The sequence below is a fragment of the Protopterus annectens genome, chromosome 14.part0, assembly GCF_019279795.1.
Source record: "Protopterus annectens isolate FY-2018-M chromosome 14.part0, PAN1.0, whole genome shotgun sequence".
NCBI lineage: Eukaryota > Metazoa > Chordata > Ceratodontiformes > Protopteridae > Protopterus > Protopterus annectens.
The window spans coordinates 567704871-567719030 of record NC_056748.1 but is presented as its reverse complement, the minus strand read 5'-3'; the positions used below and the strand labels follow the sequence as shown (position 1 = coordinate 567719030).

Sequence of the window (14160 nt, the reverse complement as noted above, 5' to 3'; positions counted from 1 at the left end):
TTACTTTCTCCTTTGCATACATAGTACACTATATTAAATCTCTTTCTTTCACATGTCCATATTTTTCTTCTTCAGATGTTTCCTGATCTTTCTGCTTCTCCTTACTCTATGGATTTGCTTCATCTTGCTGTGATGTAACCTGTGTTAGACCTTCTACACCAAATCCTTCACGTCACAGGCACTCCATTCCTTCAACTTCTATTTTTTTAACTTTTACTTTACTAATCTTCTTTTCTACATTGCCTGTTTGTGATATTTACTTTATTGTGAAATTGTCCATATCTGGATGCCTTTGCCTGTATTTCTCTTTGAATATCTTTGGCACTGCCTTCTTTATATTGATTAATTGGCTTTCTCCTTTGCATAAATATTGCACCATATCAAATCTCTCTCTCTTTCCCATGTCCATATTTTGTATACTTTTCAAAAATCTGTAGGTTTTATTGTTTATATTTTCACACTTCCTCAGATGCTTCCTTTTCCAAACAAATCAATGTTTCTTGATCTATATACTGTTTTTCACAAATCTGTTGTATTAATGAATACAACTTTTTCTTTGAAACGTCTGACAGTTTTTCTTGTGGATGTATTTTTCTTTCCTCTAATTTCTCTCAATCATTTTGTATATCTCGTGTCTGGAAATTCTGGGCTTTTTGCATAATAGTAAAAATACATAATTTCTTTTTTATCCTCAAAAATCCATTTTATCATTTTAGGGCTCTTCTTTGGTCTAACAGTTTTTGTGATTTTTGTGAACTACTACTTCCTTCTACAACAGGGGGCTCATCCTCCCCCTGGGCCTGGCCCCATTGTAGGAATGTTTTGGTATTTTGGGGATTCTTCACTGTCATCTTTTCCAGTCCTGGCCCCCAGTGTGCCTACCAGGATTGGGCACTTTTTTAACCTGGGTCTTGTGCAGATAACTGCTAACAGAACAATAACTCTTAAATAACTATTCATAAAAAATAGTTATCTTTTTTAACCTACTTCTATCCATGATATATGCTACATAAATACAATCTATATATGTATCAGTGTCATCTTGGTGAGATTTTGTGAAAAACAGGATCCACCTAATAAAGGTACTCACCCAGACTTGAGGATAAATTCAGTTTCAGCAATAACACTCTCCTTTACTTGCTGACTTATCTCTCCATTTGGACAACATGCCTTTAAGGAAAGTGCAATGTGAACATAAGGAAAGAATAACAAACTAAATGTAACTGCACATTACAGAATAGGAAAGCGGCTCAAGGCTAAGTAAAAATTGAAATGGTGCCATCAGGAATCTTAAATGCAGAAAAGTAGTAAAGAATTGAAATATCAGTATATAGCAATGCTAAGAAGATTTCTTAATACAAATTAGGCGACATATAAGCTAGCAGAGAGGCAGAGAAATACAATTCTTTCTTTTCTGTATGAAATCCAAATTTTAAAGCACCACTAGAAACTGGTACCCTCAAATATCACATAAACATTTAGGTTTCACTTCTCAGCTACTGCCATTCCAACATTTTTTATGGTATTATATATACACTTTCTGATGACATTTAGCGAAAATATCCATGTTGCAGAAAATGTCAAAATCAGTGGTCAGAAGACTGATTGTAATGATATACATTTTTTTCCTTACTATTTTTTATGAATAGTTATTTAAGAGTTATTGTTCTGTTAGCAGTTATCTGCAAAATGTTTATATGTAGGTAAAATTGTTAATACTACCAGTAACTGATCATCTCATTGGATGCATTTTTTCCATTCCTGATCACTCAATGATACTTTTCCCTAGTCTTGTTTTCTTAGATGAGTGCTTTGACTACAGAATCAGTTTGTATGGATACTGTGTTTAGCCTTGCAGATTGTTTCTGCATTTCTCATGATTGTGAATTCACGGTGTTAATATATTTAGTAAAGACAGTGTAAGAGGGCAAAGATCATAAAAAGAGAATGCAGGGATGTTTATCACTATGTAAAACTTCAATATTTCTCTTCTGCGCTTTGGGGTACATGTGTTGTACATTGTTTCCTATTGTCAATTACCCAAGGTGGGACTGGGATCTAAATCTTTACCTTGTGTTTTACTTGTATTTTGCTTTTAACTGCATATTAAAATGTCAAAAGAGACCACAGCTCTGTCTCTTGTGAGACAGGCAGAAATTAGAACTGATCAATTAAGGACTTATACATAAGCTAGAAGAGGTCACTTCAGGTTAATCATTTGTGAACTGAGGGGGTGGAGCTATGAACTAAACCTTCTATTTAAGGGGTAAAATAAATCATTTCAGAGCTTTCTCACCAGACCGCTACACTTTGCTGTGAAGGAAAGGTTAGTTTGCTTTTTATTTGTTGTATTTTGTATTACTTTATTGCCTTTTTATATTTTGAATACTGTGATTTTTCTTTACCTTATATTTTACTTGTATTCTGCTTTTAATTGCATATTAAAACTTCAAAAGAGACCACAGCTCTGTTTCTTGTGAGTCAGGCAGAAATTCTTCTCCACCCATCCACCCGCTTACTGTCGTGTTTTTAAATAACACTGTCTTTCTAGTTGCCTGCCTCTTATGCTAATTTGAACATGCATCTCCTTTTCTCTCTGCTTTCACTGGCTTGTGTGAATAAGCACAAAATTATCATTTTGTGAAATCACTCCCCTTCAACTATTTAAATTTACTGGCCTCCTACTGTATTCCATAGTACACAAATACAGAAGTGACCACCCCCTTTCAATCTATCTTGCTGTTTTAAAATAGTGACTCTCCACTAAAACTTAACTTTTTAGACAGTTAATCTTAAGTTACCTACTTTCACATCTAACGTATTTAGTGCACACTGCAGAGTTTAGGATAAACCATTTTTTCCATCTTACCTTTAAGCATCCCTGTGACTACCACTTGCTCTAGTACCTGCTGGAAAGCACTAGGAAGCCTTAAACTGATACAAGCACTCAACTCTCCTTGTTAATAAGGAGAAATTAATCATAGGCACTAAACAGCCTATAATTGCAAATTACCTTGCTAAGGCAAGGGAAAACAGCTCCAGTACTTTACAAAAAAAGCACCAAACCAGGCATGTCAAGGGTCAGCTTCTGGTGATTTCTCCTGTCCACCTGGTGAATCTGGGCATACTGGGGCAACGCAATTGCCTCATGTATACAGACAACCCTCTTCTCCTACCACCCAACAATACAACCTGTGAGAGATGCACTTACATAGCCAAACTGGAAGCAAAGCTCTCTCCACACAAGATTGTGCTAGACAGTCAAGAGGAGGTGGTTAACACCTGCACTACACCTCTGGCAACACATAGCCCTTCTAAACTCACACCACCAACACCCACACATAGCAACATTAAATCCACATATGCAGAGGCCCTTAACTGTAACCTGCCCAAGCAACAAGGACCTCTGAAGCTGAAATACAAACAAACACCAAATCACAACCAAAGTGTCACATAGCTCACAACACCAGTGTGCCACCCAGCAACAGCCCTTTAGGAAATGTACCTAACACTTTAGTCATAGGTGACTCTGTAGTCAGGCACACTGATGTCCCACTCACCAGGCTGAACAAGGAGAAAATTACAGTCAGCTGCCTGTCGGGTGCCAGGATTCGCCACATAATGCATGCACTCAAGTCACTCCACAAGTACAAATATGACTCTGTCATTGTCCATGTTGGAGTGAATGACTTGAGACGTACCTCCCTGGACTACATGTTAAGAGACATGGAAGAGCTCTTGGATCATGTGGCCCAGGCAGGTATGACCCTAGCCCTGAGTATTATCCTGCCTTCACCCAGAATGATACCACAATATAAGTACAGAATCATTGACTTCAACAATTGGCTAAGCTTCTGGTGTCATTCAAAGGGGATCCAGTATCTGTCTGCCTGGGACAACATGATCGACATACTGCAATGCTTTGCCAGAGATGGTCTGCACCTGTCGCCCCTGGGATTCAGGTTACTGGCTAAGGCTCTTGCCACCCCTATAGTGCCTTTTTTAGGCAAAGTTCAAAGAACAAAACCACCACCGTAACAGATACAAGCATGTAAATTCTGAACGTAATGCTACTCAATGCTAAAAGTCTAAACCTCAAAATGCACTCTCTCGGAGCACTCCTAAAAATGGAGAACATCGATATCTGTGCAGTAACTGAGACCTGGTTTAAGGCTCCAGAGAGCACCCCTGCAATACCAGGCTACAACTCTTACCACACTTTTCAGCCACGAAACCAGGACTGAAACATTAAAGGTGGAGGAGTGTCCATATTCACCAAGGATATTCACACCACCAGGCTAGTTGCCCAACACAATGCATCTGAAATTCTCCAGGTGCAAATAACACTAGTTAAGACTGCAATCCAAATTGTAGCTTGCTACAGACCCCCCACCATGCCCCAAGATTCTCACTACACCTTTCTAAACATACTGGAAAATATTAAGATACATACTAATACTGGGTGATTTCTACTACCCTGCCATTAACTGGGAAAACTACTCATGTACCAACACCTTTGCCCAACGGTTCTTGGAATTCATAAATTCCAATGCCCTGGATCACCTAATCCACAGTCCCACCAGGGGCTCCAATATCCTAGACCTGGTCATTACCAACATGGGAAATTGATGCTCCACACCTATGGTCACCCCCTTGTTGGTCAGGTCTGACCATAAGCTAATCACCCTTAACATCCACATCCCACCCCCCCAGTAAGGAAACCTCCATAAAAAACTTCTCCAAAGCCAACTGCGTGCTACTCAAGTCAGAAGTGACAAACCTCATGACACCAATGCAGATGGGAACTGAAAGCTCGACTGCTGAATCCTATACTAAGGCACTGTACAAGCACATCCACTCATGTATGAATCGTGCCATCCCAAATAGAACCAAGATGCTCTCCTCCAAAAAAAGGAAGCCAATCTGGTGGTCCACTGCCATAAACAAACTTTACAACAAAAGGAATAAACTGTTGCAGAAAAGAAGAAAATCCCAGGATGCAAAAAACTCTCTTACCAGCCTCAGTAAGAAGCTGAGATCCCTCATAAAATCCTCCAAAGCTATTATGAAAATAAAATTGCCAAAGATTCCAAAGACAACCACAAGGCATTCTATAACTATGTCAAGAATCTAAATGGCAATGCTCAGATCTGCTCTGAGCCACAACAGAATGGCATTAAATATACTGAGCCCAAGGATATTGCCAATATCCTGGCAGATCAATTCAGTGCCAACTTCACCCCCCCCCTCTCACCTCCTAAACGGTCCATCTCAATACTGGAAGATTGCCAAATTCCGGTAATAACGGCCACACAGGTAAAAAACCGCACTCTCCAAAGCTAAGAATACAGCATCCATGGGACCAGATGACATCCTGGGCTGTGTATTACATTAACTACAAAATGAACTGGCACCACACCCAAGTGTCATGTTTAATCATAGCCTTGCCTCAGGCTTCGTATCCACTGAGTGGCACACAGCTACAATTATCCCACTCCACAAGGGGAGATCTACCTTGGATCCTGGGAACTACCGACCCATCAGTCTGATGAGCCTGATCTGCAAGGCCATGGAATGTATTATCATGACCTTATAAACAATGACAATGGCAACTTTCAAACACTGGACCCCACACAGTTTGGGTTTTTGAAGGGCCGATCTAGTCTCTGAACCTTATTGACTTCTGTGAATCAGTCTCCAGAGCCGTGGACGAGGGTAAGGCAGTCCACACAGCCTACCTGGACCTTGCCAAGGCCTTTGACATCATCCCCCACTCTGGAATCATAGATAGACTTACTGAGCTGGGCATTAATCCCTACATCACTCGATGGATTGCCAACTGGCTTACTAACAGAACCCACACTGTAAAAGGAGCTGACTCCAAATCCAGCTCCAGACAAGAGATAAGTGGAGTACCTCAGGGTTCATTCCAGGGACCACTCTTGTTTGGCATCTACTTCTCTGAAGTACAGGCCAACACTAAGGGAGTCTGGCTAACAAAGTTCGCAGATGACTGCAAACTGGGAGCCATTATTGAATCCCCAAATGATGTGGATACTCTACAAAAGGGCCTTACAGAAACAGATGCTTGGTGCCAGAGCCATGGGCTCAAGCTCAATGCCAAGAAATGTATAGTTATCTACTTTGGAAAAAAACATGTACCCATAAATAACTACATAGGTGGCAGTACACTAAACACCGAAAGTGTGATAAGAGACTTAGGGACACAGTTGGACAGTAGTCTCACCTTCGATAACCACATCGCCACAAAAGTCAGGAAATCCTTCTATATGGCACACCTCATCACTAAGGGCTTTTCATCCAAAAGAAAGGAGGTCATTATCCCACTGTGTTCATCCCTCATTAGACCCATTATAGAATACAATGCCCAGTTTGGTATGTACCTCTCAAGACATCTGCAACAACTGGAAAGGCTGCAGAAATACCTCACTAAAAGAATCACAAGCTTAAAGCAGATGCCCTACGCTGACTGCCTTATGAAAATTGCAGCTATACTCTGTTGCATATTGTCTACTCAGTGGCGATCTCTGCTTAACATAAAAGACCATGTCAAACCCAGAGCTATTGGATATGCTACACTTAAAGAAATCCCAATCCCTCAGAGTCACATGCTCCAGGGATCTAAACCTTGTCATCACAATAAACGAAACATGCTAGAGGGATAGGTTCCTGACCCAGAGACTCCCCAGACTCTGGAATAGACTGCCCATACATGTCAAGCAGAGCACCTCTTTGGCCCTCTTCAAAAGGAACCTTGACGATTGAATGGGAGAAAGGAAATTCACCCCAGGGATCACGTCAGTCACCCAGCTAGACAGGGGTCTAGGGAAGTAAATAGTGTGGGAAAAAATAGCCAGGGAATTGTTATGGCTAGGCTTGTATAGGCCCTAGGGCTGATAGCCTAGAACCAACCTATGAACCTATTGTTCATAGGTAAAACGGTGAAACTATGTACAGACAATTCTAGTAAAAATCACAAAGAAAGATGTTTTTCCAAAATCCACGAAAAATAATTGCTCTTTGCCTAATAGGGTTTTTTTTTTTATTTTGTCTTTATTGATATGTTAACCCACCACTCATAGGTCCAATGGCAACTTTAGGAGCAACCCAGGAGCACTTTTTTACATGATTTACTCAGAGTAAGACTATCAAAAATGAAGATAAAGGCATTCAAATCCAAGGCTATATAATGAACTCCAATAGTAACTTTTATCCTCTCCAGTAAAATGGCAGGCAGTGTATTCTAAATTAACTAATACTTGCAGTACTTTCCACCCTATGAAGTAAGCCACAGGAGTTACTTTTATTTTTTAAACAAGCAACAAGAAAGGGCTTGATGGTTGATTAGAGTGGGGGAAGGATTCAAAATGGAGACAATGTTGCACTGGCATTTCACACATGAGAAGTCATGGCACACTAGCTGTCATTGTTCAAATAATATATTAGAATTAAGACGTCACCTACAGCAGTAAAATGCAGTAACAAATTCAAAGTTTTGGTGCATATATCCTTGTCCGTAAACCAGAACTATGGTTTCTTTCCTTCAAGAATGTCCTACTGGCACAATATCAAGGTTCATCTCCTAGAAAACTACTTACGCCCATAATTAATTCAGTACAGTCATGAAAGATACTATTACTGTGTCTCATTCCACTACTCAGTACGTGCCTGTAAAACAGCGACTGATATTAGACACAAGGACTATTTGGATTCAAACTGTGACCAAAAATATTTGCAGAATTTGCTTCTGTGTGCATCTAAAACAGGGTCTCGTGCTGATTTTTATGTTAAACTGTTAGTAGCTTTTGACCTAATGGCTTTATTTGGTGTCCAGAAAAGTCAAATGGATTTTAACTGACTATAGCAGGAATTAATGAACTATGACATCTATTGACAGATGCATCTGTATTAGCCATCAACAAAATAATCATTTGATAAAATTCATCTGATACCATGTGTATGCATCTGTGTGCTTATTTTTACTGAACAATATCTGCATGTTTGGCAAGGTATTCCATAAATGACTATGTGGATATATATAATCAATGTACTACATCCCTGCACCTTTTTCTCTAGTACAACTTAATCTGAGGTCAAGAAGCCTCAGAGGAAGTTATAAACTTAGAACTAACAACTAACAAGGCATCATTCAGTCCCTTCAGCTATAAATTAAGAGTATCATGAGCGATGTGACAATGTGAGGTATTGCCATCAGAACCAGGGGAATAGCAGTGCATGCGTGGCATATGCCAGCATAGTTAGCTGGTGTTTTGTAAATAATTTTGTCTCATTTGATTATCACACTGACTTGTACAGATGCTTGTGTTTAAAATGCATCAACAGTGTTATAACTGATTAAATGTACATGTTTAAACAAAGAATTCTGGAAGGGAAGAGTAGAAGTTTTTGAAATTATTCTATAATTTTCAAATAAAATACTGCAATAGATCTTAGCAAAGCTCTGAGCATGTACTGTACCAGAGTCATGTGATCAAATGTGATGTCATTCTATAACCAGCACTAAGTGGCTGAAACTCACACAGCAGTTTGCTTTGTTTTCTTTGGAACCTGATATAAAAGATCTATGACAGTTATCACAGTTAGCTGAGTTCAGTTAGTTCATAGGTAGGTACTAGGCTATTGGCCCAAGGGTCTACGTAAGCCTAGCCAACAAGGTTCTCTGGCTTACGCCACCCAAGAAAGTTATTTTCCTGTGCCACTGTCGAGCAGAGACACAGAAGTGATCCCCAGGGTGTATTTCCTATTTCCCATCCACTCATCAAGATTTTTCTTGAAGAGTGCTAATGAAGAACTTTGCTTGACATAGATGGGTAGCCTGTTCCAGAGAATGGGAAGTCTCTGGGACATTTAATCAGTTAGAAACTTATCACCTTGCCCTGTGGAAGTAAGCATCTCAGCATCTAATCTTGCCTTGCTGTATTAATTAAGTTAGCTAGGGAACAGTTATTATTTAGACTATCAGGAAATACAGTGAGATTACTTAAGTATTGTTTTTCTCCATCTGTTTGAATCTGATCAATGGTGTTATTTTTATTTCTCCTGTGATTGAAACTCTGGTGTTTATTGTTCTTAGATATTTATTGTTCCAATGTTTTCTATTTTATCATCTATTATTAAATATTTTTATACATTTCATTGTGGCTGATCTTTTAGAGAATATGTTTAACACCCTGAGAGTACTGTGCTTATTCTAGTAATGCCATGGCTACTCCAAAAAGTTTTGCCACTTTGGTTAGACTCGACCATTTATATTAGTACTTATTTTACTCGGTATAATTGGATATCCTTGTAAGAGCCTGAGAATAGTTAACTGGTGGCAGCATGAGTCTGGGCAGAAGGGGTACATCTAGTAAATCTGTATCAGCCTTTCCCAGGAGGGAGGGAGGGAGTGAGTGAGTGAGTGAGTGAGTGAGTGAGTGAGTGAGTGAGTGAGTGAGTGAGTGAGTGAGTGAGTGAGTGAGTGAGCGAGTGTGTCAGCTACTTGGAAATGGAACACAGTGCTCAAAGGTGAGACTTGTTTGGAAAATGGAGAAACAGAGTCCAGTCCCAGGTCTCGAGCATGTTCCTGTGTGCCCTTGGGGAATTTGTGCTTGATGCAGAGAGCTGCATCTGAAAATACTGTGTAAATTCATTCCTGTTCATAATGACAGTCTCTCACTGGTGTCAGTTGTGAGGATTGAGGCTTCTTGATTACTGGCCCTGGGTAGAGAGGCCATCATAAGCACCAACAGTAAATGAGTGAACACACATAAAATAGTAATGGATCTTTATAACGCATCTCTTCTAGTTCATTCTTGCCTAGTTTAATGTGGAAAAAAACATAACACAAAAATTCTAACAGAGACCTTTAGTAAGGTGGCTGAAATATGGACAGTAAATGACATCAGGGCCTGGAACAGCATAGGAAAAGATGCAGGTTATAGTTTTTATACATTTATACTCTATTTATATGTTCATAGGTGGTTACTGGGCTACTGACCTGAAGGCCTTTATAAGCCTAGCCAAGTGTAACCAATATAATTCTAGAGAAACTCAATGTAAAGGATCATGCCTAAACTTGATATCTTAATTAGCAATGACTGCCATGTCTAGGAGGGTCATAGGTGAAATCCCCAGGATTAATTTATGGTTTCCCATACAGTTATCTGGGCTACATTTAAATAGGGTCATAGAAGGGCTTTGTTTGATGTGAATTGATGCCCTATTCCCGAGGAGTGGCAACCTCCGAGAGATGTATTTGTCTCTCCAGCAGATCCTATTTATGCCGCAGGCCAGATTAAGGTCCCTAGAAGTAGGTAACCCTTGTGCCATTTGACTTGCAGATGTACAGCATTTCCATTAGGTTTGGATCAGAGATTGCTCTGTAGTCCAAGCACAAGTCTCCTCTAAGTAGCCTGTATGCTACTGAGTACAGTGGCAGTGACTTCAGTCTGTAAATGTAGGACATGTGCTGGAGACCCTGAATTGTCTTGGCAAGAAATCTCTGAGGTCTCTCACAGTGGTACAAGTGCCTGGTAAGGTACATACCAAAGGGAGCACTGTATTCAATTACTGGCCTAATGAGCATCAAGTACAGGGGGTTATAACCCCTTTCACTCTTGAGGCAATGCCTCTGCTAATGAGGTGTGTGACATAGAATGCCTTCCTTGCCACAGTAGACACATGGTGGCCAAAGTTTAGGCTACAGTCAACTTGCGTTCCCAAGTCTCACACTACTGAGTTGTTACTTAAGGTATTATTTATATGATAGTCTGCAAGGATATTGTTTTTACCTAAGGGTATGATAATGCATTTTTTAGCACTGAATTTAAGTCCATGGCTTTGGCACCAATCATTGGTTTCTGCACGTCCCTTTTAAATTATACTGACATCGTTTGGGGATTCAATAATTGCACCTAATTTGGAGTTATCAGCAAATTTAGTCAGCCACAGCCCCTCTGTTTTGGCCTGAACTTCTGAAAAGTATATTCCAAACAATAGGGGGCCCAGCATGACCTCTGTGGGACCCTACTGATGACAGGTCTACTGGTTGAGTAAATTCCTCATCTTTGACGGCATGTGTTCTGTCAGTGAGCCAATTAGTAACCCACCTGATGACATAAGGGTTGATACTCAACAGAGAGTTTATTAATGATGCCTAAATGTGGGATTGTGCTCAAGGCTTTGGCTAATTCAAGGTAGGCTGTATGCACAGATTTGTCTTTGTCTATGGCTCTGGTCACATTTTCAAAGAAGTCCACTGCTTTGAACAGGCAAGACCTGCCTTTGACAAAAACACACTTTGTCTGATCAAGGGTTTGGAGATCACCAACATCCTTATTTATAAGCTCCATGATGATTCATTCCATGGCTTTACAGATCGGGCTGGTTAAGCTTAAGAGTCTGTACTCCTCTGGTATTTGTAAAGAAAGGCAAATTAGTACACAGAATAATAGCGAAAAGATGATCACAGCACCCTTAAGACTAGCCTTTGGATTTTTAACAGTAAAACCACAGAGCAGAGGTTCAGAATGATACTTCCTAAAATGCATACATAAAACCAATGATACAAATCTAGAGAAAAAAATGGTATTGTGCCTGCATACAGTTAAAATGGGGGACAGTCTCATATACTAAATTTTAAACACCTGACAGGCACAGGAGAGCAGAATGCATGCACTAAGCAGCATTCATTGCAGACAGAAGCCTAGAACCTTAGCCTTGTTATCTAGCATCCATAAATCAGCTAATAATATAGAATAATGTAAAACTAGTACCCAGAGCAGGAAGATGGAGTGACAGTTCAGTGTCAAAAATTGTTTTACACTGCTCTGGAACAGACTCCCCATCCACATAAAACAAAGTCATCACTGTCCATAGTGTAATTGGATCTGTAGATGGAAAATAGAAAATTTACCTCAGGACTGCCCTCGCACTACTAACTGACAAAGGTAGCTCCTAAATGCTTTATCCCATGCATGGGTTCCCTCAAATTATATACGGTATGATCTCAGTTATTTCATTTAGGGAAAATATATAAATATCAACCATAGGGTGGCCAAGGTGTTACAGTGGTTAGCATTGCTGCCTCACAACAAGAGGTTCTACAGTTCAATCCTTGGCTGGGGTGCCTTCTGTGTGGAGTCTGCATGTCCTCTCTGTGGTCGCATGAATTTCCTCCGGGTTCTCCGGTTTCCTCCCACATCCCAAAGACATGATGTAGTTGGATTGGACACTCTAAATTGGCCCTAGGTGTGCGTGCATGTGTGTGCCTTCTGTGGAAGGTTGAGCACCGGGCTGGCAACTCAACACCGTAAAACTCCACTGCCAATCATGAGTGAGCAGGTGATCTGATGTGGTGACCCCTAACCAGGAAAAGCCGAAAGAAGAAGAAGATATAAATATTAACCATGGGATGGGTAAGGAAAATCTAACACCAAATGGGATAGGTTATTTTGAGCACAAAAATGGAAAACAGCTAGGCTTAAAATGGCCTGCAAGGGCAGCTACCATAGTACTTACCTATTAACCTATAATTTCCTTCTATTAATTTTGAAGAAAAAGTATTAGTCGCAATTATTAGTGCAACTAGGAGTAGTCTAAGCAGCATCACAGGAACCATTTTATGCAAACACTTCAAGGCTTGTCGTCAGATTAATATAACCACAAGTACTATTTATATTTACCATTATAATTAAAACATACGGTCTATGTGGTATCAGAGAATCATTTTTTTTTTTTCAGATCCAAGGCAGGGTTAAAAAATAAAGTGGGAGTTAAGTCATCATTGTCAACAGTCTAGTAATGGTCAGGGTCAAAACTGTAGGACGTAACAGAGTTGGGACAAAGTTGGGACAAAGCAGGAAGAACACCACAAAAGGAACATAATATTAAACTAGCAATGCCTTGGAAGAGTGAGCTGTCATCAGTTGATGGGGTTGAATAGTTATTTAGTTTTGTAAAATAAGAAAATGGGATAAATCAATTAAAAATAAATAAAATTAGATGCATTTACCAGAGAATTCTTAAAGAAATTGGGGAATTAATATTAGCATTACAAAATTGTAATTCCTAACACACCTTTGAAGTAGGTAACTTACTTTGCAACTAAAAGTCATCAGGAGAGATCTCTCTTCATAAGACTTAAGACTAATGATCATCACCTTCTAGTTTTTCTATCAGTTTGATCAACAGGTAATTTAAAATTCAGAAACTAGTTCTGAATTAAATAAATTTTAAATATCTAGAGGCCATGTGAAAACAAGGTCCAAGCCAGCATGGATTTGCAACAGTATGGTAATGTTAAAAATATGTCAGACCTTTTACACTAGTAAACTTGGTAGTACACCAGTCAGTGGCTACGGAAGTAATGTACTTAGACATTCACCAAGATTCATAGGTTCATAGATGTGTACTAGGCTAATGGCCCTGGAGCCTTTGCAAGCCTAGCCCATAGGATGACCCTGGTATCATGCCACCCGACCTCAATTCCCAGTGCCTCTGTTGAGTACAGCCACTGGAGTGACCATGAGGCATGTGACTTGGTAACAAAGAACAGGTTACTGAAAAAATATCCTAATAGTACGAGTCCGAGGTTAGCTCGAATTGTCAAATAATTGGTTAACAAGATCCAAAGGACAATAGTAAATGGAGTACAGTAGAAACAAATGTAGTTATTGGTTAGTATAATTAACATAACACTTCAAAGATGCATATTAATGTTGATTATAAGACAAAGATACTGTATGTAATACAGTTGATAATACGATCTGCATCAGCAAAAAAGAAATAAGACTTGACAGGACTTTAAAAATGACCTGAAACATCACAAATTAAGCTGTATGCATGCATAAGGACATAAAAAACACATACAGAAACGGAAATGAAAAAGCACAAACCAAAATAAATTCTGGTATGCAGCAGCAGTTAGAAAAGAGGAAAAACCCATGGGAAGTTGTATCACATAATTTAAAGGTATTTCTTTTTTGTGAGAAAGTACAGTGGAAGGCTTCAATACAGGGATGTCCAAGGAAAGGTATATACAAAGGCATTTTATTTTATTTTATGCACATAGTGTTACTTCATCCAAGGTATCCAGTACAGTCACTGAGACCTTATAATTACACTAACATATATTAA

At 39.4% G+C, this 14160-nt stretch overlaps 1 protein-coding gene across 1 annotated transcript in view; it reads left to right on the top strand.

The window, feature by feature from the left end:
• MINPP1 (multiple inositol-polyphosphate phosphatase 1) overlaps nucleotides 1-14160 on the top strand; it is a 1197381-nt gene that overhangs the window by 251592 nt on the left and 931629 nt on the right. The window lies entirely within an intron of this gene.